The 11317-nt window shown below is 36.1% G+C and overlaps 1 non-coding gene across 1 annotated transcript; it reads right to left on the reverse strand.

Annotated features, from left to right (window-relative positions):
- Window positions 1-9694: 9694 nt before the first annotated feature.
- TRNAR-ACG (transfer RNA arginine (anticodon ACG)) lies at window positions 9695-9767 on the reverse strand. Its single transcript has one exon. It is a non-coding gene; the product is annotated as a tRNA-Arg (tRNA).
- Window positions 9768-11317: the final 1550 nt, after the last annotated feature.

Below are 11317 nucleotides of genomic sequence, written 5' to 3' on the forward strand. Positions count from 1 at the left end.
GATTGCCACCGCAATCCTCTACGTTGCTACCGTGCGAATCGGCATCGGTTGTTCTACCAATGATTGGGGCCTCAGATCCTCTGCAAGCAGATGATATTGTGCAATGCCCGATCGGATCCTCGGTTGCTGGTAGACTGACTGCTGTAGAACTGATTGCTCCCCTTACAACGGCTGGTACGACTGTCCCCTTAGTTGTGGATCCTCCACCTACTACCCATCCATATGGTACTCGATTGAAGCACAATATCAAGCAACTCAAGGTGCGTACAGATGGAATAATAACATATTTTTCTGGCTCGATTTTTTACCTCTGAACCTACTTCGCATATTATTGCTATGGAGCATCCCCTCTAGCGTCAAGCAATGAATGATGAACTTTAGTCACTTCTAAAAAATAAGACATGGCACTTAGTTTCTTCTCGTGCTGGCCTTAACGTTATTGATTGCAAATGAATTTTCAAACTCAATCAAAAGCAAGATGGCTCTATTGATCGCTACAAAGCACACCTGGTTGCTAAAGGGTTTAAACAGCAGTATGGCGTTGATTATGATTGTAACGATTTGAATTTCTGGAAAAAAAAATCAAATAAAAATAAAAATAAAATCAAATAATTAAATGTTCTCATATAATCTCCCTAGAAATCGAGGGATTTCCTGCGAGACATTTATTGCCTAATAGAAACATTCCTATTTCTCTCTCTATGTTTTCTTATCCTAAAACCCTAGAACGCCTTATGGGTAAATGTCTTGAGATTATTTTTATATTCCTATGCCCAACCTTTTACATTTACTTTTGTTCTCCAATTTTGTTTGTGTTTTCGAGGGAGTCTGAGAGTATGGGAAAAGCGAAAGTGTTAGCCGGGAAAACGTGTGGGTTGGTTCGCTGGGTAGTTTCCTTGTTCAGCGAGTTCTCAAAATTGATTGTGTTGCTGTTTTGGAGGAAGAGTCGACTGGAAGTTAGCCTCGACGTCGGAATCTCTACGTTGAAGAAGGCAAACCGTCGGAAGCGAAGGAGGAGGACACCACGTGACCATCGTCGAAAATGGAGGAGATTGTATCGTCAGTAGCGACGGCACATTAGATTAAGGTTTTCGTGAGGGTTCGGGTGAAGAAGATGTAGAGTCGGGTTGGGTTTCGGCCTCTGAACCAGCCCACGGACGAACGTGGGCCCTGTACATTTCGACCAACACGGACGCGCGCTGCAGCCTCGGTCTCGGCTTCACACGCGTGCTCTCGGCTCGGCTTGACGTGTACTGCAGCTCGGCTCCGTCAAATCCCGCGGCTTAGCTTGGCGGCTTAGTTGGTCGGCTCGGCAGCTCGGTTTGGCGGCTCAGTATCACTATAATATATCGATTCTAAGGTTTTCAGCCCTTACGAAGCTGTTTCTGCCCTTAGTTTTACCCTCTAAGGTCAGTATGGTTCCTAGCCGTCAAAGACAGATTGGGTCGGGAGTTTATTTTGATAAATAACATGAGATTTAGCCAGTGTATGTTATGAAAGGTTCCTAAGTTTTTATGTGGTTATTATAGAACGTATTTAACGTTGGGATTAGCTTGTTGTGAGTGACTTCGGCCAAGGCCATCGAGGTAAGTGACCTTACTGTTGGAGTTAGCTTACTACATGTTGTATGACGGTGCGTGCCCTGTGGCCCCTACATGCACCATATTTATGTGATATGACTATGTGATGTATAGATTGTTTTCACTGTCGATTGTTTATGTTATGTGATGTATGGATTATGTTGACTGTTGACTGTTTATGTTATGTGAAGTTATGAATGATATGTTAGTAATAAATGCCATGAAAATGTTGATCGATGTCATGTATACACGTTATGGAACTAGAATATATTTTCATGTTATGTAATATGCCATATAATGTAGGAGTTGTGATATGCCATGTAATGTAAGAAATGCATATGTGATGTTGGCAATACTTATTTAATGTCATGTTAGGTATGTTAAGAGACCTCATGCATATATGTATGTCACTTGCATCGGGATTCTTCCCCTTTGTGTTACGAAAGAATGAAATACGATATTTATGTTTGTCATGATATCATGCGGGCCCTTTTATGTTATGTGGTGTTCGGTGACGTGTAACACGTTGTGCCCGACCAAGTTAGGCATAGGAGAAATGTATACGAGCCCGCCTGGTGGGTCCATGTACGTGTACATGGGCCGTGTGTGAAGGAGTACCACACCTCCAACCCTACCTAGAATAGAAAAGCGCCCAAGGCCATGTAAAGTTTATGAAAAGTTAGGTTCCGCTCATATGTTGCATGTGTTTGCATTCCTAACCCCAACGGTGAGGTGACTTACTGAGTATTTCATAAAATAATCAAGCCACATGCTACCTACATTTTTTAGGTAAAGGCAAGGCGCCAATGTACGGTTGACGGCAGAGCTGAGGACACCATGGAAGTTGGCGAGGGGATATTTTTAGGAGCTTATGTTTATTTGACTGTTTTAAGTTAAAACATTGAATATTGTTTTATTTAGATTTATTTTGAATTCAGTTACTGAAGGTTTTATTTTCAGAGATAGGTTTGTTTTGGATTTATGAATCTTTGTGAAACACTTTGTTGTGTTTTTCCAAGGTTATTTATGATGAGCTTCCGCGTAATGAATTATGTATGCATGGGTGACATCATTAATTAGGTTTAGAAAAATGGGGGCGTTACAATGATGATAACTTTAGTCCAGTTGGTTAAGCCCACTATCATTCGGCTCTTATTATCTCTTGTTATTTCTCGTGGTTGGGCTATTCAGCAGATTAATATTCAAAATGCTTTTCTTCCTTGCTTTCTTAATGAATATGTTTATATGAAGCAGCCCCTGGATTTGTGGATATACAACATCTTGGTTATCTCTGCAAGCTGGATAAGTAGCTTTATGGCCTCAAACAAGCTCCACGTGCCTGGTTTTCTCGCCTTAGCTCAAAACTATTACAGTTGGATTTTACACTTTCAAAGGGTGATGTCTCTCTTTTCATTTTTAACAAGACGGGCATTCAGATGTATATCATCATCTATGTTAATGACATTATTATTATCAGCTCATCTTCTACGGCTACTGAGAAACTTCTTACACAGCTTCGGGATGATTTTGCCGTCAAGGATCTTGACACTTTGAGTTATTTTCTTGGGATTGAGATCTGCCATACTTCCAATGGACTTGTTCTGACAAAACATAAATACATTCAAGATTTATTGTCCAGAACCAATATGCTCACCTCCAGGTGTCCACACCTATGCATCCTAGTGAGAAGTTTTTATTGGATGGTGGTGAAAAATTCTCGCCTGAGGATACTACTCGCTATCGGAGTGTCGTTGGTGCTCTCCAATATTTGTCTCTAACACGTCCTGATATATCCTTCAGTGTCAACAGAGTGTGCCAGTTCATGTCCTCCTCGACTTCTGTACATTGGGCGGCGCTTGTGAGATAAGGCAGGACATTGGGCAACTTCTGTTCCGTTCGTAGGTGAACCCAAACCCAGTCACCTTGTTTAAAAATCAATTTCTTTCTTCCTCGGTTCTTGCGAGTGACTGGTTTTTTATTTTTGTTTTCAATTCTTTCTTTTATGTATTTGTGATTTTTTTTTTTTTTTTTAATGTATTTGATTCTTGAAGAAGTTGCATCATTAGCAAACATATTAGGTGGTAAAGGTGATAAATCTAGAGGAGTTAAAAGGATTAAATCCATACACAACCTCAAAAGGTGAACAATAGGTGCTATGTAAAGACAATGTGGTTGTGTCTAGACTTAGTCTCCTTACATTTAAGCCAATAAAAATGTTCCCACAACATGCTATATGTTTTAAATTCTCCAAAATGTCCCATAAGTCCTCCACCGTGAGCCTCCTTCACAAGTAACTCTCGAATAGAACACTTAGGAATACGAAGTTTACCCTTCCTAAAAAGCACATCGAACAAAATATGATCGTGTACACGTTACCCTTCTAAACATTGCATATCACGTCATAAAATTCAAATTTCTCAACTTTGTATCATCCAATCATGTGTTTAAAATCAAGAATTTTTGCAGTAAGGGAAGGAAATGAAGCATACCTTCTTGATAATACATCTGCAACCACATTATCCTTTGCAGTAAGGAAAGGAAATAAAGCATACCTTCTTGATAATACATCTGCGACCACATTATCCTTTCCCTTTCTGTAATGGATTACACAAGGAAATGTCTCAATGAATTCCACTCATTTAACATGCCTCCTATTTAGCTTTGTTTGAATTTTGAGGAGCTTCAAGCTTTCATGATCGTATGAATAACAAACTCTTCTCCTATTTAGTTTTGTTTTGTTTTTAAGGTGCTTCAAGCTTTAATGATCCGTATGGATAGCAGACTCTTTTGACACAAACAATGTTGCCAAACTTACATAACCCTCACAAGTGATTGTAACTCTTTGTCATAAGTTAGATAATTGAGTTGTGCTCCACTAAGGTTTTCACTAAAGAACATGGTTGACCTTTTTTCCTAAACATCTCCCACTAGCATCACATTCAATTTCAAAAGATTTATCAAAGTTAGGTAAAACAAGACAAGTTGCATTGGTTAATTTATCTTTTGGTTCATGAATGCATTCTCTTGTTTGTCATTCCATTCAAATTTCACATTTTAACAAGTTCATTTAATGGTGATGCTACGCTACTGAAATTTTTAATGAATCTCCTATAGAAACTAGCCAAATCATGAAAAGATCTTACCTCGATTGCATTTGTGGGTGTTGACCATTCTTTGGTAACCTTTACCTTTTTTACATCAACTTGTACTCCATTCTTTCCAACTAAAAACCCTAGGAAGTTGACTTGGTCTATACAAAAGCTGCACTTTTTGAAGTTGACATAAAGCTTCTCTCATTTAAGATTAAGAAATTTTTCTTTAACGTACAAAATATGATCATTTAAGCTTTTTGAGTAAACAAGGATATCATCAAAGTATACACCAACAAATTTCCGAATATAGTCTCTCAAAACATGATTCATTAGTCTTATAAAAGTACTTGGTGCATTTGTAAAACAAAATGGCATAACGAGTCATTCATAAAGCCCAAACTTTTTTTTGAAAGCCGTTTTCCACTCATCTCCCACATGCATTCGAATTTGATGATAACCACTTTTAAGATCTATTTTTTAAAACAGAATAGCACCATATAATTCATCTAACATGTCATCCAATCTAGGAATAGGATGTCGATACATTACCGTTAGTTTGTTGATGGCTTGACAATCAACACACATCCTCCACGTGCCATCTTTCTTGGGTACCAAAATCACAGGAACACAACAAGGACTTATGCTCTCTCTAACATAGCCTTTCTCCATGAGTTCTTCCACTTGCCTCTAAATCTCCTTAGTCTTAGTGGGATTGGTCCTATAAGCAACCATATTTAACAGAGTTTCTCTGGGCACGAAGTCAATTTGGTGTTCAATCCCTCTTAGAAGGGTAACCCCATACATGCATCTTCATGTAGAAACATGTCATTGAATTCCTGCAAAAGAAACTTAAAAGCACTTGGCAAAGCATCATCAGTTTTTGGTTCTATGACTAAACATATTCCTTTGCACATAAGTACAAATTTTGGTTATTGTGCTAACACATTCCTCATTCCCTTTTCTTATAACCAAACTCATATGTATATTTTTTTCATTCTTGGTTTTCACTCATCCTTTACCCCTCTTTTTTTTTTCTCACTCTCTTTTCCTTCGTATTCTTTTATTTTCTTCTCTAATTTCAATTGGTCACAATGTTCTTCATATGGAGACGATGGAATTAAAGTAAATTTCTTTCCACACAAAGTAAAAGTATACTTGTTCATCAAACCATCAATTGTTACATTTCTATCACATTGCCAAGGTCGGCTAAACAAGATGTCCCCTGCATGCATTGGTACGACATCACAAAAGACTTCATCTTCATATATTCCCAAAGTAAAAGAAATAAGAGCTTGGGAGTTCACCTTAGGTTCTTTGATTGTCAACCATTGAAGTTTATAGGTTTTGGATGGGGATGGACAGAAAGTTGAAGTCAACCATCAAATGTTACCTTTCTATCATATTGCAAAAATCGGCCAAACAAGATGTCCCCACATGCATTGGTACGATATCACAATAGACTTCATCTTTATATCTTCCCAAAGTAAAAGAAATAAGAGCTTAGGAGTTCACCTTAAGTTCTTCTTTGTTTGTCAACCATTGAAATTTGTAGGTTTTGGATGGGGATGGACAGAAAGTGAAGTCAACCATCAAATGTTACCTTTCTATCATATTACCAAAGTCGGCCAAATAAGATGTCCCCCGCATACACTGATACGACATCACAAAAGACTTCATCTTTATATCTTCCCACAGTAAAAGAAATAAGAGTTGGGAGTTCACATTAAGTTCTTCTTTGAATGTCAACCATTGAAGTTTGTAGGTTTTGGATGGGGATGGATAGAATGTTGAAATAGTTTTCCAAGGAAACCACTTACCACATTTGTGCAACTTCCACTATCAATCACCAAGCGGGATGAATTTTCTTTGATCAATCATCTTGTGTGGTGTGGAACAAGTTTTCCATTTCATCTTCAAATTTCTCTTCCTTGATATGGTGGTGGATTTCTATTAACAAGATGATCAATTTCTCGATTCAAACCTCCAAGGAATCTAGACATAGTATCTTTTTCTTCTATAATGTTTGCTCTTTCCATCATAATCTCCATCTCTTGATAATATTCACCAAAACTTTTTGTTCCTTGCCTCAAACCTTGCAATTTAGTTTTCAAATTTCTTTCATAATGTTTTGGAACATACTTTTTCTCGTGACTTCTTTAAGTTCTTCCCAAGTTTCTATTAGATTCTCTTCTTTTCTCTTCTCTCGGATTTGAGATGTTGGTATCAATCATCGGCATGATTGGTGAATTCGACAGTAGCAAGTTTCATCTTCTTATTTTCACTATATGTGTTGCAATCAAACACATGCTCTATCTTTCTTTCTGATTGCAAGTTTGCCTCAGAATCTACGTTCCACAAAAGAGTGGGATTTGAGTTTAACTCCCCCATCTCTTTCCATCCTTCTTGGTTGAATAACATTTGCATGGTTATTTCTTCCTCTCCCTCTTCCTTCAACTTGTCTTTCTTGTACAATTATACCTTCATCTTCAACTATACCTTCATCTCCTTGTAATGCTTGTTGTCTTTGTTGTTGCACCCTTCTTTCTTGTCTATCTTTCATCCTCATTTCCATCATACCTTGAATTGCTTGAAGAATAGTTGTATTAAGATCAGGCTCCATTATGTGACATTTTGTTATCACTCCACACTTCTCACAAAAATTTCACTCAAGGACGCTCGTGTTAAACATTCAAAGGTAGGCTTTTCAACGATCAACCCTCACACGCTAAACTCGTGATTAACACTCAAATGTAGGCTTTTCAACGATCAACTCTCACAAGCTAAACTCGTGTTTAACACTCAAAGGTAAGCTTTTCAACGATAAACTCTCACAAGCTAAGACTAGTATCTCAAGGATAAAGAACTTGAAATTTTTTAACAATATCAAATTAATGATCAGAACTTGATACTTTATTTTATTTTTATTTTATTTTTATTATTTTATTTTTATTTTTATTTTTTTAATTTGAGAGAGACTAAAAATAATTAAATTTGAGAGAGACTAAAAATAATTTACAGAAAATAAAAAAAACGTAAAGTAAAGATATTTCTCACCTCTATAGTCGGCCAAAGAACGTCGACCAAATGCTCTGATACCAAATGATAAGCACCAACAATGTTGGATTTTTACAAAGCTAGAGGTCCTTCTAGTACCCTTCTAAACTTTCACAACAAAAACTAATTTAACGAATTGATTCCAACCAAGAGCTGGTGAGAAGATGAATAACTTTTAGATCGAACTTGGAATCTATGGTCGTCGATTAGATCCCAAGACAACTCACTCCAGAATTAGTTGGATCAAAACTAATCCAATGAATCGATTTAAACATCAAACCTAAAGCAAGGTTTGAAAAAGAATAACACCACAAAAAGGTTTCAAAGAAAACAATAAAAAAAAAAAAAAAAATTATTCAACAATGATTCTCAAACATGAATATTACATGCCTAGTCAAAAAGATAACCCAAACTAGTTCAACTATCCACTACAAACTATAAACTAACCTAATAAATACAAGTTGAAAAAATTAAGGCATGACATAAATAGTCTTAATGGGTGGTTCAACTGCCAAAAACAAAAAGTCTTCTAATCACCTCCCAATGTCAATTAGTGCTTATTGCCACTTCATTATTATTTTGATTTAATAGGTTAATATTATTAAGGAAAGAAAAGGCAGCTTTTTGGAATTTCCCTAGAACGCGATCGAAAAGCCTTGGTTGTACCTCGACGTCGGTCGAACGAAAACCGATCGTGAGGAAACCATTTTTAAGTGCTGGCGGCTGATTGTAAGTATCGAAATCGTCGAATTTCGACTTTCCTTAAAAAGTTGTCGAAAAATTATCAACAGTGACTCTTTTTTTTTTTCAAACGTCCCAACCAAGGTTTCCAAATTATGGTTTTAGTTTTAATCTGTACATACAATGCTATAAGCTCTCTTTCTTCAAAATTCAAATTTGAGAATGCTTTCTCGAGGAATATTAAGATATTTGAAAGATAAGACAGCTTTTTTTGATCTTCCATAGACGTTGGTCGAACGAAAACAGGTCGGGAGAGAAATCATTCTTGAGTACTGGTTGCTGACTGTAAGCGTCGAAATTTTCGAATTATGATTGCTGGCTGTAAGCGTCAAAACATTATGGACCGTACCTCAACTTTTTTCAAACACCCCTACATAAGTTTTTCAAATTATGGTTTCATTTTTAACCTCGTACGTACAATACTATAGGCTCTCTTTCATCGAAATTCTAGTCTGAGTGTTACTTCCTAGAAAAATATTAAGATATTTGAAAGGTCTACCTCAACTTTTTTCAAACACCCCTACATAAGTTTTTCAAATTATAGTTTCATTTTTAACCTCTCTTTCATCGAGATTCTAGTCTGAGCTTTACTTCCGAGGAAAATATTAAGATATTTGAAAGGTAAGGTAGTTGAAATTTTCGAATTATGATTGCTGAATGTAAGCGTCAAAACATTGTAAGCGTCAAAACATTATCGCCTGTACCTCAACTTTTTTCAAACACCCCTACATGTTATGGTTTCAGCATCAGTACCTCAACTTTTTCAAACACCCCTACATGTTATGGTTTCATTTCTAACCCCGTACGTACAATACTATAGACTCTATTTCATCGAGATTCTAGTCTGAGCGAAGAGACTACGATGGTATCCTAACGTTGGCTAAATCAATATAGGTCGAGAGCGAAATCATTTTTTGGTTCTGGCTGCCAATCTAAAGCGTCAATATTAAGATATTCGAAAGAGAAGGAGAGAAGGCATGTGGAGGATCGAATCTAGAATCTCTAGCTTCGTAGACCCACAACTTATCCATTGGGCCACAGAGCCATCAATACATATATTATTTTTACTTATTCTCGAGTAATTTTTAACTATTTGGAAGATAAATTTTCAAATCTTTCAACAAAAAAAAAAAAAAACAAAAATCTTAATTAAATGTTTGAATATAAATAGATAGGCATGTTTTTGTTTATTGCTATGCTCTTAAAAAGGCTTTATGGGTCATGTATCGACTCTGCTGGGGATCAAACCCAGAATCTCTGGTTTCGTAGACCAGCGCCTTATCCATTGGGCCACAGAATCATCAATACATATAACATTTTTACTTATTCTCGAGTAATTTTTAACTATTTGGAAGATAATTTTCCGAATCTTTAAAAAAAAAAAAAAAAATTCTTGATTTAATGTTTGAATATAAATAGATAGGCACGTTTTCGTATATGCTATGCTCTTAAAAATGCTTTATAGGTCATGTACCAACTCTATTGGGGATTGAACCCAGAATCTCTGGTTTCGTAGACCAGCACCTTATCCATTGGGCCACAAAGTCATCCATACATATAACATTTTTACTTATTCTCGAGTAACTTTTTGAATCTTTCAGAAATATGCTATGCTCTTAAAAATTCTTTATGGGTCATGTACCAACTCTGGTTGGGACTGAACCTAGGATCTCTAGTTTTGTAGACCAGCGCCTTATCCATTGAGCTACAGAGTCATCAATACATATAATATTTTTACTTATTCTCGAATAATTTTTAACTATTTAGAAGATAATTTTTTAAATCTTTCAAAAAAAAAATTAATTAAATGTTTGAATATAAATAGATAGACTACAATTTTTTTTTTTTAGCCTTTGCTACTAATAAACCAATTTTATGGGTCATGTACCAACTCCGCTTGGGATCAAACCCAGAATCTCTGGTTTGGTAGACCAGAACCTTATCTATTGAGCCACAGAGTCATCCATACATATATTACTTTTATTTAATTACATTTTTTATTCTATAATAATTTTTAACTATTTGGAAGATAATTTTTCAAAATGTATATTCAAATTGAGTTGTAAATCTTAATTAAATACTTAAAAAATAAATAGATAGATGTTTTAAAACCCAACCCTAACCATTTTTTGTCTTGTAGGCTATTTGATAGCTCTGACGGATGAAAGAAGAGTGTTGATGCATATTTTGTTCGAACACTCACCATTGCAAAAAAGATGAAAATTCATGTTGAAAACATAAACAAGGGGTGATCATTCAAAAAATCTTGAGATCAATAACCTTAAGGTTTGACTACGTTGTATTGAACAGTCTAATAACTTAGACATCTTAACTATCGATGAATTGCAAACAAGTTTGCTGGTAGATGAGCAAAGATTGAATGAATGTGGAGGTGATGAACAAGCACTAGAATCGGTGAAATAGAAGGCGATCGAGCTTGTGAATTTTTTCGAGGAAGAGGTAGACATTTATTCAACAAAATTATAGTTGAGTATTATAAGTCTCATCATTTATGATATCTTAGATATGAATGTCCTCAATGGGAGAAGGGATCGAATTGACAAGTTTATGCCTAGTACAATAAATCCTAAGGGGAGTGTCTTGGAGAACCAATTAAGAAACATAACAAGAACTTACGACAAGAACACGAACAAGAAAAGAAAAAGTGTGGTACCCTATGTTGGGATCGATACCAGTTGTTAGCTCTGATACCAGTTGTTAGGATCGCACAACAACGCACACGCTCAATCTAGATGAACACAAAGAATGAGATAGAGAATAGTGCAAGGAGAATTCTGGCTAAAAGGATTTTCTTTTTTTTTTATTGATGACTTCAGGTATGTACAACGA

Source organism: Cucurbita pepo, chromosome 3, assembly GCF_057944985.1.
Source record: "Cucurbita pepo subsp. pepo isolate OVF chromosome 3, ASM5794498v1, whole genome shotgun sequence".
In the NCBI taxonomy this organism is placed as follows: Eukaryota; Viridiplantae; Streptophyta; class Magnoliopsida; order Cucurbitales; family Cucurbitaceae; genus Cucurbita; species Cucurbita pepo.